Genomic DNA, 17,886 nt, shown 5'->3' on the forward strand with positions numbered 1-17,886 from the left:
CTCTTTAAAGCAGGCAATTACAAAGCATCTAATACTCTTTCTCCTCTATTAGCAGGAAATTTAAGACGAGCTGAATGGATGTTTGGGTGCAGTAAGACAAATTCTTCCTTAAATAAAAAAAAATCATTGTTGACCTCAAATAGTCAGTTTTAGCCACTACAGTTAGAAGCCTGTTCTTCCTGCCTGAATATGTATTTGGGCAGCTCAACCACCTATACTGCTGCTTTTGGTGAGCTGGGGAACATAGTCCATCAAGTAATATCTCTCGTCTTGCCAGTAGTAGAGACTTGAGGCAAGTAAGGGCCTTCATTAACATACAAATATCCACATCTAGAAGAACAACTGGTGATACCTGGATCATGGCAAACATAGACCTGAAATGAGAGGAGTGCACGGAGGGCAGCCAGCACTGATCCATTAATAAAGGAGAGAAGTCAAAGCAATGGCCTGAAATGGAAACACCACATGCTTCTGTACAGCTCAGGTGCAGAAAAACTCAGGGCTCAAACAGACAAAATGTCTGTCACTTCAGGTTGCCTGATCTCCTATCCATACTGGATTACTTCACCCCACTCCAAGGTAAATCAAGGCTGCATGAGTCTATAGTTCACATATTATGGATGGAAAGAGCTGAGCACACACTTTTTTTTGGGGGGGGGGGGAGGAAAAGAGTAAACAGTGAAAGGTCACAAGATCTAACATAGGCAGCCCCAGCTCCTCCTTCCCATTATCTGTAGCTGAGCATATGAAAGGGCTGCTGGTCTAGATATAGGTTTTAATACTGCAGCCATGAGACTACCTCAGATAATGAGAAAGCATAACGTTCAGTAAATGTTCTGAGGGTCTTTACATTAATCCTTTATGCCCAATTATTCTCCTAAAAAACAAGTAGTGTTTTCTGTAATTTGCATGGTAATAAAGCAATGTTGTTACATTAGACTGACCGGCAACTGCCACTTAATCCCAGAGACTACATTGGCACAGCTTGCATTGTAGGGATTAATTTCACAGTTTTTAGTTTTCCATGGAAAAACTACCAGCATTTTATGCAGGAAAATTAGCAGTTTATTAGAAATACCAGTCATAGTGAAAACCCCAAGGGATATTTCCCCTGTTCTGCAAAAGGTCACAATAGAAGTTACTGTTTCATGTGTATACAGTATGCCTGCATGTCATTAGACCCCGGCAGAGAGCTAATATCCTGTAATATTTCCACTAACTGCTGTCTGACTAGTATAGACATTAGGATCAAATAACAATCAAATAAGATAATTAAGGCTAATAAATTGTCTTTTAAATTCGACTGGGGAAAACAAGTTGTCATATTTAGCGCATGACATATTATCAATGGTCAAAATGTTTACTTCCAATGCAAAAACAAAAATAAATATAGCAAAAAAAATTTACATTCAATGTACCAAGATTCTTGGGTTATGAGCTTTTGAGAATCAAAGTTCCCTTTGCCAGAGCTTTGACTCTCAGCAGCTCATAACCAAAGAATCTTGCTGGTCTCTAAAGTACTTCTGGACACAAGTCTAGCTATTCTATTGCAGACCAACATGGCTCCCCTCTGAAATTAAATGTACAATTGAACCTTTGAAATGTCCATTCTCAACAAACATCAGAAAGGTAGAAGATCTCTAGTGCAATCAAGAATGTTCATGAAGAGTTCGGCCCCCTCCCAGCTGAGCAGCTTCTGCCGCTGAGGCTGGGGGCCGTTTTATGACTCTCCGGATGGAGGGAGACGAGTCGCGTTATCTGGAGGGGAGGGGCGGTGAGCGCCCTTAAAAGGGGCGGCCCCGCCCCCTTCCACGCAGTTAGGAAAGTTTCTCGGCCTGCCCGCCCACCCGTCATGCAGTGCAGGCATAGGCTGGTTGCCTGTTACAGGGGCCAGGTAGGAATTTTTTGCTCCCTGACAATTGGCTGGTTTCGGGGAGTGTTTTTGCCTACCTTGTACTGCGGGTAGTGGGTGCTGGCCATTGGATTGGCGGTGCCGTTTAATTTTTGGTCACTGGCAGTTTTGTTGGGAATTTGTTGAGGTCCGGTGAGCTCCTGTGGCATCACCATTTTGGTGAATGGCCTCCCTGGGCGATCGTTAAGCTGCACGGCCCAAGGTCGGCTCCAGGGAGGCTGGGGGGATCCCGTCACATGGAGAGTGTCCACATTCCGGGCTACACGGCTTTGGGGATGGTGGAGCTTTGTGAGCGGGATCACATTGCTGGGCCGGCCAGGTCTGTGCCGTAGTGTTGGCCCACACCTGGGGCTTAGGGGGCTTGCCTGTTTTCGGGTCAAGGAGGTGGTCCGGTTGACCCCTGGCTTGATCTGCCCCCATCGTTTCTCCCCTTGCCGCTTGAGTCAATAAAGTGGCCCTTTATTCCACTTCTGTGTCTGTCTCATCATTCCGACTGCGGGGGGGGGGGCAATAATTCCATTTCCACATAACCTTTTGTATGATCAAATGTAATACTTTGAAGTATTATTGAGTTACTATGGCATATTGGTATCTGTTGGTGTTAATTCTTTGGTATACAAACTTAACTGATATAATGTCTCCCTACTTATTTTTGGTATGCTTAATTTACCATTATTAATACAATTTATTTAATTATTTTTTCTTTTAAAAAGAATGTTCATGAGAAGGAGTTAAGAAGAGAGCCACTGGATCTTCAACAGTGCAGTTCTAAACAAAGATACATCCTTCTAAGTCCGCTGAAGATAATGGGCTTGGAAGGGCATGATTCTGCTTAGAAATACCATTGTGAATGGCTTCCTTGTTGTCTCCTTGGCAGAGCTGCAGTGTGTGTCAGAAAACATCTGATTAACAGGCAAATTTCAACAGGTTCAGCATCTGGGAAAAGTTTCACTCATTGTTTTGCAGTCATGCAGTCCAGGGGAATGCTTCAGCCATAGTCATGGCCAGTTCTTAGGTTTTGTTTCTATAGTGGATTTGTTTTAACAGCGGCTTGCCACGACTTTGAAGCCTGCCAGATTAGTGTTGCTGGCCCAAATGTATTCAGTTCCTAAATCTCTCAGGATCTCCAAGTCTTGAACCTACACACATCCCTTAACTCCCTACACATCACTGTATCTGACAGGAAACTTGATAGAGCGGCAGTCTTGAAAATTGCGTAGTCAGGCCTTGAGGCAGGGGTTTCTAAATGCTCAGGAAATTCATCAGGTATGCAGAAGAAATGTTACTCTGTAAATTCGCCAAGGGATAAGAAGTACCCTCCTTCTAATGACCTGATAAAAAGTGAACATGCACTTGAGGCACAGAGTGGTGAGAGCTGCAGAAAGAAAGGGGGTGGTACTCAAGTCTCTGGGAGAGTAGAGAATCCTACTGGAGGATTTAGGGGAGGGATTTCCAAATTATTCTTACCCCTCCCATGTGCCCCCAGCTGGTGGACACATTAAACTGCTTTATGCAGAAACAGATCTCTGTAGTTCTCCCTGCTGTGAATGTGGTAGCACTTGACATCACAATAGAGCATCTATGCAGAAAATTTCCCCATACTTTCTTTGCCTCAGCCCTCACTGGCTGTCATTTCCACTCCCTGGCACTGGAAGGATTTTAAAAAAAATCAACAAGTGCTAGATTGCTCAAGCATTATAATACTATAACTATCTAGCTTGCAGATTGCATTTTTAAACAGTAAGCCTGCAATAGCTCTCCTAACTGCAAAAAAAAAGGCTACATTTACTTTTTTTAAAAAACCATGCAAGCTGGGAGCTAAGATATTGCTGTAATCAATCATTATAACATTACAGTGATTTGGTCAGATACTAATTTTTTTTTAAGCCTGAAAGAAGCCTTCCATTGGTGATGGGGAGAAATGTCAGCCACAGGAGTGAGGTAAGAAAATTGTGCCAATGTGGATGGGATCTCTAAAACCATGCACCTTCCACTTGGCATTCAAAGGTGCTTTAAATGGGATCTTGCCAAAACATTGTACCAAACCCATAAGAACATAGGAACATAAGAGAAGCCATGTTGGATCAGGCCAATGGCCCATCCAGTCCAACATTCTGTGTCACATAGTGGCCAATATATGTGTGTGTATAAATATATATACACACAGAAACACGCACACACACACACACACACACACTGTGGCTAATAGCCACTGATGGACCTCTGCTCCATATTTTTATCCAATCCCCTCTTAAAGCTGGCTATGCTTGTAGCTGCCACCACCTCCTGTGGCAGTGAATTCCACATGTTAATCACCCTTTGGGTTAAGAAGTACTTCCTTTTATCCGTTTTAACTTGACTGCTCAGCAATTTCATTGAATGCCCACGAGTTCTTATATTGTGAGAAAGGGAGAAAAGCACTTCTTTCTCTACTTTCTCCATCCCATGCATAATCTTGTAAACCTCTATCATGTCACCCCGCAGTCGACGTTTCTTCAAGCTAAAGAGCCTCAAGCGTTTTAACCTTTCTTCATAGGGAAAGTGTTCCAAACCTTTCATCATTCTAGTTGCCCTTTTTTGCACTTTTTCCAATGCTATAATATCCTTTTTGAGTTGCGGTGACCAGAATTGTACACAAATTCCAAATGAGACTGCACCATTGATTTATACAGGGACATTAAGATACTGGCTGATTTGTTTTCAGTTCCCTTCCTAATAATTCCCAGCATGGCGTTGGCCTTTTTTATTGCAATCGCACACTGTCTTGACATTTTCAGTGAGTTGTCTACCATGACCCCAAGATCTCTCTCTTGGTCAGTCTCTGCCAGTTCACACCCCATCAACTTGTATTTGTAGCTGGGATTCTTGGCCCCAATGTGCATTACTTTGCACTTGGCCACACTGAACCTCATCTGCCGCGTTGACGCCCACTCACCCAGCCTCAACAGATCCCTCTGGAGTGCCTCACAATCCTCTCTGGTTCTCACCACCCTGAACAATTTAGTGTCATCCGCAAACTTGGCCACTTCACTGCTTACTCCCAACTCCAGATCATTAATGAACAAGTTTAAGAGCATGGGACCCAGTACTGAGCCCTGTGGCACCCCACTGCTTATCATCCTCCACTGTGAAGACTGCACATTTATACACACTCTCTGCTTCCTATTAATTAGCCAGTTTTTGATCCACAAGAGGACCTGTCCTTTTACTCCATGACTCAATTTGAGAAAGATCTCAACAAAGCAGGACAAAACAAGGAAACAGGCCAAGAGAATGCTGCTGTGTGGGTAATGTTGAAAACAGTGTGAAAATAAGGAAGCCAAGGCAGAGCAAGGATCCTTGTGGAAGCAGGCCTAAAGGCATCTGTCTCAGCATTGTCTACACAGAGCAGTGCGGCTCTCCAGAGTCTGAAGATAAATGGTGCATCTATGGATGGGGCCCAAAAACTGGGGAGAGAGTACACTGGTAGAGCTTCTGTCCTTGCAAAAGCAGCTCCTCCGATCTGAAAAGCTGCTTCTAAAGCTGGAGAAATTAGATGTGATTGCCTAGGCAGCATTAGAGGCTGTGGTTAGGAAAAGAGAAAAATCCATTGTGCACACACCTAGAGGATTGTTTGGATTCTTGCCTGGGTGTGCCACTCCTGGTATTTTCAGTGGATTGAATCTCATTTTCTGATCCTGAAATTCTGAACGCTCTGTTCCCCATCCTTTTCCTGATACAATTGTGAATTTTTAAATTGCTAATTTCTTAGCTCAGCTCAGAATAGTAGGGCAATTATAAGCATGGAGCAGGGGCAGGTAAGCTTCATAAGCATGTCATTTGAGAGTTTCTTAATCTTTTGACTTGTAGCACAACCTCTCTCTCCTTTAATTTCTTGGGGGATTGCAGATGTTTATACATCCAATGTCAACGTAAAATGCTATACCTTTATATTCATTACCTACAGGGCTTTTTTAAAAGAAAAGGCTCAGCAGGAACTCATATGCATATTAGGCCACATTCCCTGACATCATCATTGTTTTGTGCAGGGCTTGTTTGTGGGGAAAGTCCAGCAGGAACTAATGTGCATATTAGGCTACACCTCCTGACTCCAAGCCTGCCGGAATTGTGTTCCTGTGTGTTCTTGCTCAAAAAAAGCCCTGATTACCAACATAATTAACCTGCCTATACTATATTTCTTCAAAATACTTATAGCTGGGGGTGGGCAGTAATGACTGTTTGCTGTTGGAATGTACAACCTTTTGAGTAATACAAAACTCTTAATCAGGTGTAGTCATATTTCTGAACCATATTTTGGTAATTATGCTCAGCTTGAAGACAAATGCTTACATGTAATTCATTTTCTTTTCAGGCCTTTCCTGTTTTGTTTTCTTCTATTTGCCATCTGTAAAAACAAACTTACCTGGTTTCAATTGTTCTGTCTTTTGCAAAATGTTAGATCCATTTGTGCAATAATGTTTTTACAGCTTCTTGGAAAAGCTGGCCAAGCAAACATATCTGAGATCGTAGTTATTGGTTGCTAAAGCAGTTTCTGAAATATATATCGCTGAAGCACCCTCTAGTGGGATAACATAAGTCAAATGGATTTTAAAAAGCAAGCACTACATATTAAACTGGCTTACACACAGAATTGACATTGGTGGCTATAAATAAACAGGTTAGAAAGCAGTAACAATAACTTGAATAGTTTTATTATGGCTATAAAGTTACAGATTCTCTTCTATTATATTTATCGCTCATATTCTCATCTGCTTTTATTTGGTACAAATTCTCAATGATTTCATGGCACCAGGATGTCTACTGAAGACTTTCATTGCAATGTTAAAATAACCCTGATTTAGATCCTTTTCAGCATATAAAGTAAATTGGAAAAAGACAAAAACTATAACAAAATTCTTAATGCAACAAGAAGAAGGAGATATCCAAATGAGTACAGAATGTACAACAGTCACTGATTTTATTAAATATCTGGGGATCGATTTGAAATTTGAGGAGCGATGGAGTGTATATTATGCAAGCAGGAAACAAACTTAGAATGAGAAAGTTTAAATTTTAGAATGAGAAACAACTTAAAAATTGTACATAAATGTGTTATAATGCATATAAATGTACCAAAATTTTAAGGTGGTTGAGAATAACCTTGCTATATTAAATGATGAAATATGTCGTACAGATTATGCAGTAATGATGAAATCACTAATTAAGTTGCAAAACAGATCAACAATAAACTTTGAAATTTGAAATGTCCAAAGTAAGGACGACTGTATCTTATAAAATGTCTTAAAATTGTGATGAAGGGGAAGTTGGGAGAAATGCTTTTTAAACTTTTTGTTTGATATACCCTGCAATGCATAATAATCTTTGATATATACAACATATTATATAATTTCCGTTTCCCCTCTTCTCTAACCCTCCGTACTATTATCTTTTAAAAAATGATATTCAACAAAAATATTTAACCCTGAACAACTACTCAATCACACAGATCACTACAAACAGATTACCCTCCATCATTTAGATAGCAGGCAGCCTGAAATACAGAAATAGATTTCACAATGGATTTCTAGAATCTTAGTCCTTTCCTGATGTTTGGTTTTGGAGTACAAGCCATGCATAACCAGGGCATGAGCTACATGTAAGCCTCCCAATGTGTGCAACGGAACATTTGGTATGAATGGGCAAACACTGATATCTGTTTTGTGCAAATGGAACCCCAGTGTTTTCAGGGAACATTTTTGCAGGTACTGAAGCTGTACATGGTTGGAAAATAAGTGCATTGCCCCATTCACACCAAATGGTGGCCATGGGTATTGGGGCGATCGTGCATAGCACATGCTCCCATTAAGTGCAACTGGAGCACCAAAACTAAAGGTCTGAAAAGGGCTTCTGTCTAGTTGATTGTTAAGGGGAAAGGACATCAAGGGAAACTAAAGCACCTGTATTACCATGTAGTCTGAGCAATATATATCACTGAAGCACCCACTAGTGTACCCAGTCCCTGCATGTTTGGTGTACACCTGGCACCTATTTTTGCTAAGCATACTGTCCAATGGCCTTTTATTTATGTAATAGTTGTTTCCTCTTTTCCATTCAGTCTGCATTTGCAGGCTGTTTCCTTAGGGTTGTCAACCTCCAGGTGGTGACGAGATCTCTCACAATTTCAGCTGACCTTGAGATGACAGAGATCAGTTCATCTAGAGAAAATGGCCACTTTGGAAGGTGGACTCTGTGCCATTATATTCCATTGAAGTCCATCCCCTCCCCAAACTCTGCCTTCCTCAGTCTCCACCCCCAAATCTCTGGGTATTTCCAAATTCAAAGCTGGCAACCCTGGAAGCACTTAAATATAAGATGTGGACCTTTCCTCCTATCTGTCTGAAATTCTGACAGGAATGATCCCTTGTGTGAGTCTCTGAAAATTTCTTCCCATCTGGGAATACAAAATTACATATTGAAATGCATTTTGTCTTTAATTGCCATAAAAACTGGGGTAAAGTTATGCATGCACATATAAGATTTGGTGGGTAAGATTCCATCAGCAAGGGCTACAGTCCTTTTAAAGGTAATCACAACTGGGAAAAGATATAGTAAGAAATGTGCTTACCACAGAAAGCAATGGAAAGACAAACGAATAAAGCACTCCTTTTTTTATTACTGTAAAAGCTCACTTTGAGCAGAGTGAGGAATTTAACTCTCCATGAAGAATTAGCCTAACATTACCAATGACTGTTAGGGAAAATTCTGCCTTCTTTAATCAGGACACAGCTTTGTAAATCAAGAGGTATTTGTTTTCTTTCACAGGCAAAATTCTTAAATCATGCAGAACTGTTATTTCATTGACACCATCTCATAAGAATACTATTCATTCCAAATATTACCCTAATTTGTTAAACTCAAAATATGAAATGATGAAATTGTACCTTGCTTCCCATTTTATAGCAGTGCTTGATCAAACATGGATTAAGCTCGTATACCATTTCTGACACTAGAGGGAGTACATAATTTATTTTGTAAAGGGAGAAGACACATGGTCTTTTGAAATGGAAACTAAATCTAAGTAAATCATGCAGTACTAGATTAAGGGTTTCATTTCCTGTCTTCAGAGATAAAAAATGGTTATGAGGATCATCACTACTTTTTACATCAATTACATTGTGAAATTTGTAAGTTTGCTTAAAGAGAGAAAAAGGAAATGTAATTGTAGACATTGTCCTTTAAGATGGTTGCCATTTAACATGCAGAAAGCACCCGCATGACCACATATGAATAACATATAGGTATTGCAAAGGTCAAGTTTCCCTGCAATGAATTTGGAATCAGCTAATCCTGTCCCGATCATTCGCTCAGTGTTTACCAGTTCAGACTGCTGTTGTTCGTGTTGAATTTAATTCCTGGGTAGAAATAGCTGTTCATCTACTAGACAATTTTTTGTAAACAAGCAAATTTTATTGGAAGTCAATTTTAAAAATTAACTTTAAATTAAAAGCAAACAAAAGCATACAATAAAACATCTGGCAGGTTTCCAAATAGATAATTTGTGATTGAATCCTTCTCTGACAACTCAATTATGGAGAATACAAAAAAGCGTATTCTTTTTTTTTTCCCAATTATAAGCCAAACTGCCATTGTAATTGCTAGATTTCCTTATAGTGTATGACTGCTCTTCATCACATAAGGGGCAAACGTGGTGAATTTTAAAATTCCATATTTACTGGATGCTTTTTAAAGAGAGATCCACAGGCTGCTTTGCATACCATAGCCTAAGGGAAGGGGATGTGATGTGTTGGTGTCTTTCTATGTGCTCTAATCAGAACTTCTCTGCTGTTCTAATTTGACATATATGCATTTTAAATTGTGAAGATTTAAATAAGGGGAAGAACTAACATGATGGGCAAGCTCAGTCACTGGGTCGATTTGCCATTTGGCTTGAACTGCAGCCTTTAAAGGGGTCTGAAGCAAGTCAGCAACTGCAAGGAACAAGTGGAGTTACTGGGGAGGATGAAGCACAACAGAGAAGGTGAGAAATAAAGGATGAGGGAGAGAAAGCAAACTGGAGCTCCTGCTCAGACCCATGAGTAGGCTTCCCTAGTCATTTGAACAGCTGTAGCAGCATATCCTTGGGAGGACAACTATGGCGAACCTGAGCAGTATAATAAAAGGTAGAGACATCACCCTGCCAACAAAAGTCCGTATAGTCAAAGTGATGGTATTCCCAGTAGTAATGTATGGCTGTGAGAGCTGGGCCATAAGGAAGGCCAAGTGCAGAAGAATAGATGATTTTTAGCTGTGGTGCTGGAGAAGACTCTTGAGAGTTCCTAGGACTGCAAGAAGATCAAATCAGTCAGTCCTAAGGGAAATCAACGCAGACTGTTCCCTGGAAGGTCAGATGCTGAAGCTGAAGCTCAAATACTTTGGCCACTCCACTCCCTGGAGAAGATCCTGATGCTAGGAAAGACAGAAGGCAAAAGAAGAAGGGGACGGGAAAAGATGAGATGGCTGGACAGTGTTATTGATGTAACAAACATGAATTTGAGCAGACTTCGGAGGACGGTGGGCCTGGCGTGACTTTGTCCATGGGGTTGCAAAGAGTCGGACTCAGCTGTGCGACTGAACAACAAGCAGCATATCATGTGTATCTCAATGCATGTGCAGAGTTGCTTCTTCCACTAAATTCTGCTCTAGAGGGACAGGTGTGTTAGTTTGCTGAAACAAGAACAAGGCAAAGGTCCTGGTTGGCACCTTCAGGACTAACAGATTTATTGAAACAAAAATGGTTTGCAAGTTACAGCATCTGGCAAAGTGGGCTGGAGCTTACAAAAATGTCAACAAATCTTCCATGTGCCCTCAATGTGCCACAAGGCTCCTTTTCTGTTTTCATTTCATTGATGGGGAGCTTTCATGTGTACAGTAGCCTGATTTGCCCAGTTTGGCCTGAGCTCATGAGGGCTCTAGAGCTTTGTAGGTTTGGCCACGGTCAGTACTTGGATTGGAGACCATCAGCAACTGGAGGTGGCTATGTGAAGGAAAGCAATAGCAAACCACCTGTACTCATCTCGTGCCTGGAAGAATGCCCCATAGAAAGGGTTGCTATGCTTTGGCTGTGGGTCAATGGCATGTTGTTTTTTTAATGTGTACATTTGACTGCAAGGAATTACTGGGTTATTCGTCCTTTGTTGATTTAGAACCTGTCAAAGAAAACTGTGAAGCTGTTCAGAACAAGTTGTTTATAGTGCTGTAGTGTTTGTATGATAATACATGGCTTTCTAAAAACCTAAGAATCTTGAAAGAGCCCTGATGGATCAGACCAAAGACCCACCTTGTTAAATGTCCTGTTTCCCACAGTGCCCAACCAGATGATCCCAGGAAGCCCATAGGTGGAACAGAAGTGTTCTACTTTTTTCTAGTTTCTTTGATGAATGCTCTAAATGCCTTTCATAGCAGGACCAACACAAAAAAATGAATAGTCAGCTTAAGAAAGTTAGTTCCAAAGTTGGCAAACAGGCCCATTTTCCACAATCATGTGATTTTACTAGGTCACTTGAAGAATGTAGATCTGGGGTTTCTGAATTTGCCCATTGTACTAACAAGAGAAAAGATGTCTTAGCTGCCAAAAACTATTTGTGGGACTTGAAATAGAAACAAAAACACAATGTAGTAATTTAGTTTATTGTAGATCAGTCTTAATCTCTTTTGCCAATAGCTGACCGCTGGAAAACTGGCATCTCTCTGGTTTCTTTTAAGAATCTCAGAGAATCTAACTGGTTATATTTGCACTTCAAATGCAAACTGATATCAACAGATGGGGAAAGAGAGGTTCAAAGATTATTGTGGTGATAGAAGTGTTTCTTGCTAGAGGAAGCTTTTCAGAACAATTCCTTTGAACTACCAAGGATTGGAATGTTGACAAAGCGGTTGCATTGAAACACATTTTTGTATAAAGTCTTAGAACTCCCTGTTTGTAGTCACATTAGAACTACAGTGAAATACTGACTCCCCCCTCCCACCTCAGTAGACTATCATTCTACAGAACAGCTGAGTAATCCTTGAGAAAAATGTAGGACTGGATTCAGATAGGTTTTTGTTCAATGCCACCCTGTTCTCCATACTGCAGCTCCCATCCCAAGGGGCTTTTGTCCATGCAGATTTCACAAGCCTCAGTATAGCCTTTTTGGTGGTCAAAAGGGACCAAAGTCTTCCTTTTTCCACCAGTGGAAGAGTTGGCTGGATCCAGCCCATGGTCTAGATTTCATTCTCAGGATTTCCCTTGTTTTCAGATGGATTGATCCATTTCTTGTGAGTCTGAAATCTCAAGCATGAAGCTTAGTAGTAGTTAGGGTTACCATAATCAAGGCTTTTGTGATGTGGTATAGCATTTAAACACATCATTCCCTATCAGCATTCTAAAGTGATATGATGCCAGGGGAAATGTGCCACATGACATCTCTAAGTATTCGAATTAAAGCAAGTAGTCTAAGGATAGTGTTGATCCTGAAAATTGCTTTAATTTGTTTCTGTTTAATTAGCTTAATGCTGATGTTGTTGTGTTCCATAGGCTGCTGACCAAGCTGGGTAATCCTCTGCTCTAGTGACACTATACTAAGTCCTGATGAGCTTCTGGGGAATTAACCTTCTTTATTTGACCCTACCTTTGTATGTAGCACTCTCCCTTCATTTATTTCATCTGCCAACACAATTAAGAGGGAAAGTAAAACCCCATTTGATTGTCTAATTCATAGGTACAACTTTGAATAACATGAGGCATCTGATCCTATTCAAAAATGCTTGCAGTGCAGAAAATGCCAAACATACTGGCACGTGTGTTCTCAGCAGGCTGATTACTACTGACCTTAATAGCACTTTGGCGTTGAAATCATGGTGGATCACTTTTGAGAAGTCATCCCAGTGAGTGTTTTATGACAGAGGGCTTTTCTGCATGTTTGACTTACTCCTGCTTTTCGTGGCCATCAATCTACAAGTGTTGGAATCAGTTTCAGCACAGTTCTTCCACAGGTCTACCCTCAGCATTTTTGTAGTTGTGGAGTCAGTTTGTTTTCTTCTGCACATGCCTTTGAACAGGGGTCATTTTGTAGAAAAATAGGTGGCACTCATTCAGGGATTGTTATGCAGCTGCACCTACTATTCAATGGACAAGGTAGGTGGTTGGGGAGGAAGAGGGGGAACCCTCAGAAAGGTTCAGGAGCTGTGCTCCTGTGAGCTCCTGCTGAATTCAAGGCCTGCCTTTGAAAATGAGGATTTTCAAAGGAGGGTGCTGTCATCTTTGGTGGTGTCACAGCACCCTCGCCCCTTTTGAAAAAGGCACTAAAATGTTGATATATCACCAGAGAATTGTAACAATGGGCTTAGAAGATTCTCTGAATTTCTAGCTTTCATTTTTTAAAAAAAGCAGTATGTATCCCCTTCTCTTCTGGAAATATGCCTTTTTAGTGTCATTTAAAAGAAAAAGAAACAATTTGTCTTTGGGGAGGGGAGGAGGAGAGAGAGTGGTTCGACCATCACACTCCAATCCTTGAAAAGTGAGCTGGAGATGGATCGAAATGGGTGGATCAAAGAAAACCAAGACAAATTCTATGCATGAGGGAAAAGCCAATTTAATATCAGCTTCCAGAAAAGATTAGGTCTCAAAAAATCCCAGAAAAAAACTGAGGCGGGGGGGACTGAAATGAAAACTAAAGGCATGAAAATGTGTATGGAAATCAGGGGATAAATCAAAACAGTTTAAGGCCAGAACCAACAAAAAAATCCACATGGGAAAGCCCAGAGTTCTAACATTAAGTGAGAAAAAAAACACATTTAAAGGAATGACATATTGAAATGAAAAAAGGGCCTGAGCAAGAATGAAGGTAAAAAAAATATTTACTCATCTGTCCAAATAATCAGACAAATACCGTACATAATGAGCAGCATGGTTTGATCTGATTTTCACTCACGTTGCTCAAAGATTTATATTTTCCATAATACTGAAACCGTCTCCCCACTTTTTAAAAAACCCACTCTACACAGTCATTTTCCAGCTGTTTTCTTGACTAAAAGTGCTGGACCTGATAGACATGGGTATTAGTAGTATATATATATATATATATTGGCCCTCTTTTTGGGCTCTTTAAAAAAAAAACTGATGAAGGTTTCCGGTTTCAGCGATGCGACTGTAGGTGCGGCTTGGATCGGGTGTCCAGAGCTGCTTCTACATCGGAGGGGTCCCCCACAAGGGGTGACTTGACTCTGGGACCCAGTAAGGGTCCTGGTAGGCAGGGAGCTCGAGCGGTCGAGTGGTCGAGCGGGGGTGACAGCGGATGCGGCTGCCCCCTGATCCCAGCTCGCTCCAAGTATCGCAGTCCCGATCGCCATTTTTAAATGGCTCGAGGGTCGACTGCCGGACTTCCCCTTTTCCTGTTTTGATTCAAGCAACTCTGCATTTCAAGTGACAAGCTGCATCTTCACTATTATGACTGTGAGTTTTCTTTCTTCTTCTTGCTGATCTTTGAGACATTGTTTCTGATAAGAAGTAAAAATGGAGAACTGGGGCTGAAGCAGAATTCAAATAGAGGCAAAAGATAGAGAAAGGTGGGGAACTCTCTCTCAAGGCTTCTAAAAGTTTCTGCCTATCTTGGTGATCCTTATAATCCCTGCATGAGAAGACTCACACTAATTCTTAAACATAGAAGAGACTTGATGGCTGAACTTAATTGATTTGTCTTAAACTTCCTTCTGGAAAAAGATCTGATTTGGGGAAAGTTGTTTGCAAGCATATATGGATGTGAAGAACAATTGACTTAAGAAGTAATTCAGATTGAAGCTTAGGCTGAAGTGCTCTGAGCAAATTTATATGAGCTTCAACCAGACTCTTGAATCCTAGTGGGCATTGTATATTGGATTATAAAATATAACATGATTCTTGGTTGAAGGAAGAATACCTGTGCCAATTTCTAAAGTGGGTTATAATTTTCTGATGGTGGATGTTATGGATATAACCCTTTAATTCTGCTTTTATTTTTTTTTATCCATGGTTTGAATACTTTTGATATGGTTTGAATATTTTTGGCTTTGGATTTATTTTTCCACTTTTCCTCTTTCTGTTTATCAAATTTGGAGTCTTCCTTATCTTTGCTATTATTTTTCTTCTGGGAGTGTCTGGTCCAACTTGTGTTTTTTATTTTTTTGTTTAATTTTTGGGGGTTATTTGTTTAATTTTTAATCTTTGATCTCACCTGTGGATTATAAATAGGGCATTCAGCCCTGGATTACAAATTTATACTTTGAAGCAGTCAGATGATCCTGTAGTGACTTGGATTTCAATTGAATTATCATTGGTAGAAGACTTGCTATAGTTAATTGTTTTTGTTTTAGTGAGTTGAATTGTTTTGGCTAAGTGGTACTAAGGGTGTTGTCCTAAAAACCTCTGTTTATTACTAGTTTTATTATTGTTTTCGGTACGGCAAATTGTTGATAGAAACTAGAAGGCTGTTTTCTTTTTAAAATCATTCCATACTAACGACACTGCCTGGTGGAGATTAGTTTATCTGTCATAAACAGGAATACTGAGTTCCAAAACAAACTCTGAAGAGGCAGCATACAAACCTGGTGGTTGTGAGTGCATTTACTTTAATAAGAATGGAAAATAAAGCTGCGATTGGCTTTAAACAAACAGTTAAAAAAAAGAAAACCGAGAAGGAAAACCACCAATTCCTTCACTTAGCTCTGTATCTGGACCAGGGAAATTTATGACCATGCAGGGAGATATGAAAGAGATGCAAAATACTCTATTAACTGCCATAGCACAGCTGACTAGTAAAGTAGATAATATTGGAGAACAGATGGCAGAGATCAAACAAGAGCTTTTGGAGAGCAGTAAACAGACAGCAGAGACCAATAAAGCCTTAAAAGATGCCTAGGTGACAGATAATACACAAAAGGGGGAACAACTGGGAAAAGAACAGAACATACATGATTCCAGACTTTTGCAGTTGGAAATAGACAGCTGTCTATATGCTGAGGTTCCAAAACATACCAGAAGAGAAAACTGAAGATTTGCAAAAAATACTAAGTGAAGCCTTGGCTGAAATTCTACAGGTGACTCCCAAAGGGTGGAAGAAGAGTTTGATCAAGTTAGATGAGTGCCATCAAGCTTCACAAGATGGAATAAACTACCCAGTGAAGTCCACTTAAAGCTTACAAGAAAGAGGATTAGAGATGACATTTTGAAGCAAGCAAGAGACAAACCTATGATGATAGCTGGAAATATGGTGAACATTTTAAGAGAGGTACCATGGCCGGTGAGACAAAAGAGGAGAGAATACCAAACTTTAACAGGCTTCCTGAGAGAAAGAGAAATACCCTAAACATGGCTAATGCCTGAAGGCCTTCTTTTTCTTATCAGGAGAATAGGTATAGGATAAACTCCATTTTCAAAGCCCAGAACTTTCTAGATACAATGAAGGAAAAACAGGGGAAGGAAAAGAAGGATGATGAAGAGGAAGAAGAAAGCTCTGGTGAAGGGAATCCAAATAAACCATGGAGATACCCGACAAGAAAGCAGACTAAAAAAGATAAAAAAGATAGTGATAAGAAAAATCCACAATGGCTTCAATAATTTCTATTAATGTGAATGGACTCAATTCTCCTGTTAAAAGGAGGAAGACCTTTAGATATTTGACAAAATTGGAAATGGATATAATTTGTTTACAAAAAACCCATATTTTAACTAAAGACCAACATCTTTTGAAAAATAAGAAACTTGGTAGCTTATTCACAGCAACAGATATGAATAAAAAGAAAAGGGGAGTGGAAATATATATTAAGGATAAATTCAACCCACAATTGCAATACGCCTCTGAAGTTGGAAGAACCCTATCAGTGGAAATTACAGTGAACAATAAAAAAATCCTATTGGCAAATATTTATGCCCCAAACGTTCAACAAGAGAAATTTTTTCAAGATTTATATCTTAAACTATCAAATTTGGAATATGTGGAATACTGTTCAATAGGAGATTTTAATGCCATTTCTGATCGACAACTGGACAAAAAAACACATAAACAGATTAAAAGTAAAAGTCTTCAATTGCCAACAAGTTTTTGGAAGCTAGCAGAAGAATTGGATTTGGTTGACGTATGGAGAACAAGATACCCAAATTCTAAAGACTTTACCTATTACTCTCCTAGTCACCAAACATGGTCAAGAATTGATATGTGTTGGCTTTCTACAAATTTGGTCAAAGATTTAGTTGAGACAGAAATTCAAACAAGAGTTATCTCAGACCATAGTCCTATAATGATAAAGTTCAAAGGTACACGAATGAGATCATGGAGGTTAAATACCTCAATTCTGAAAGATAAAGATTTTCTCAAAGAATCTAAGGTTGAAATTTAATACTTTTTTAAACAGAACACAAGATGTAAAGATGCAAGTAGTCTGGGATACCGCTAAAGCATATTTCAGGGGCCTTGCAATTAGATATAGTGTCAAGAAAAAGAAAGAAAGAACTGAAAATTTTCAAAAACTAATGTCACAAGCTGGAGAAGCTGAAAAGAATTTTAAAAAACAACAGACAAGACAGGAGTTCCAAAATAAGGTGAAAGAAATACAACACCAATTGAACTTGTTACTCATGGAGGAGATGGAGATAAAATTGAGATATGCCAGACAAAAAATTTTTGAGCATGCCAATAAACCTGGAAGGTGGTTGGCCTATAGGATGAGAAAAGAGAATGCCAAAAGAATAATATCGGTCTTAAAAGATGAGAAGAAGAAGATGAAGAAGATATTGGATTTATATCCCGCCCTCCACTCCGAAGAGTCTCAGAGCGGCTCACAATCTCCTTTACCTTCTTCCCCCTCAACAGACACCCTGTGAGGTGGGTGCAGCTGGAGAGGGCTCTCCCAGCAGCTGCCCTTTCAAGGACAACCTCTGCCAGAGCTATGGCTAACCCAAGGCCATTCCAGCAGGTGCAAGTGGA

This window comes from Heteronotia binoei, chromosome 10, assembly GCF_032191835.1.
Source record: "Heteronotia binoei isolate CCM8104 ecotype False Entrance Well chromosome 10, APGP_CSIRO_Hbin_v1, whole genome shotgun sequence".
NCBI lineage: Eukaryota > Metazoa > Chordata > Lepidosauria > Squamata > Gekkonidae > Heteronotia > Heteronotia binoei.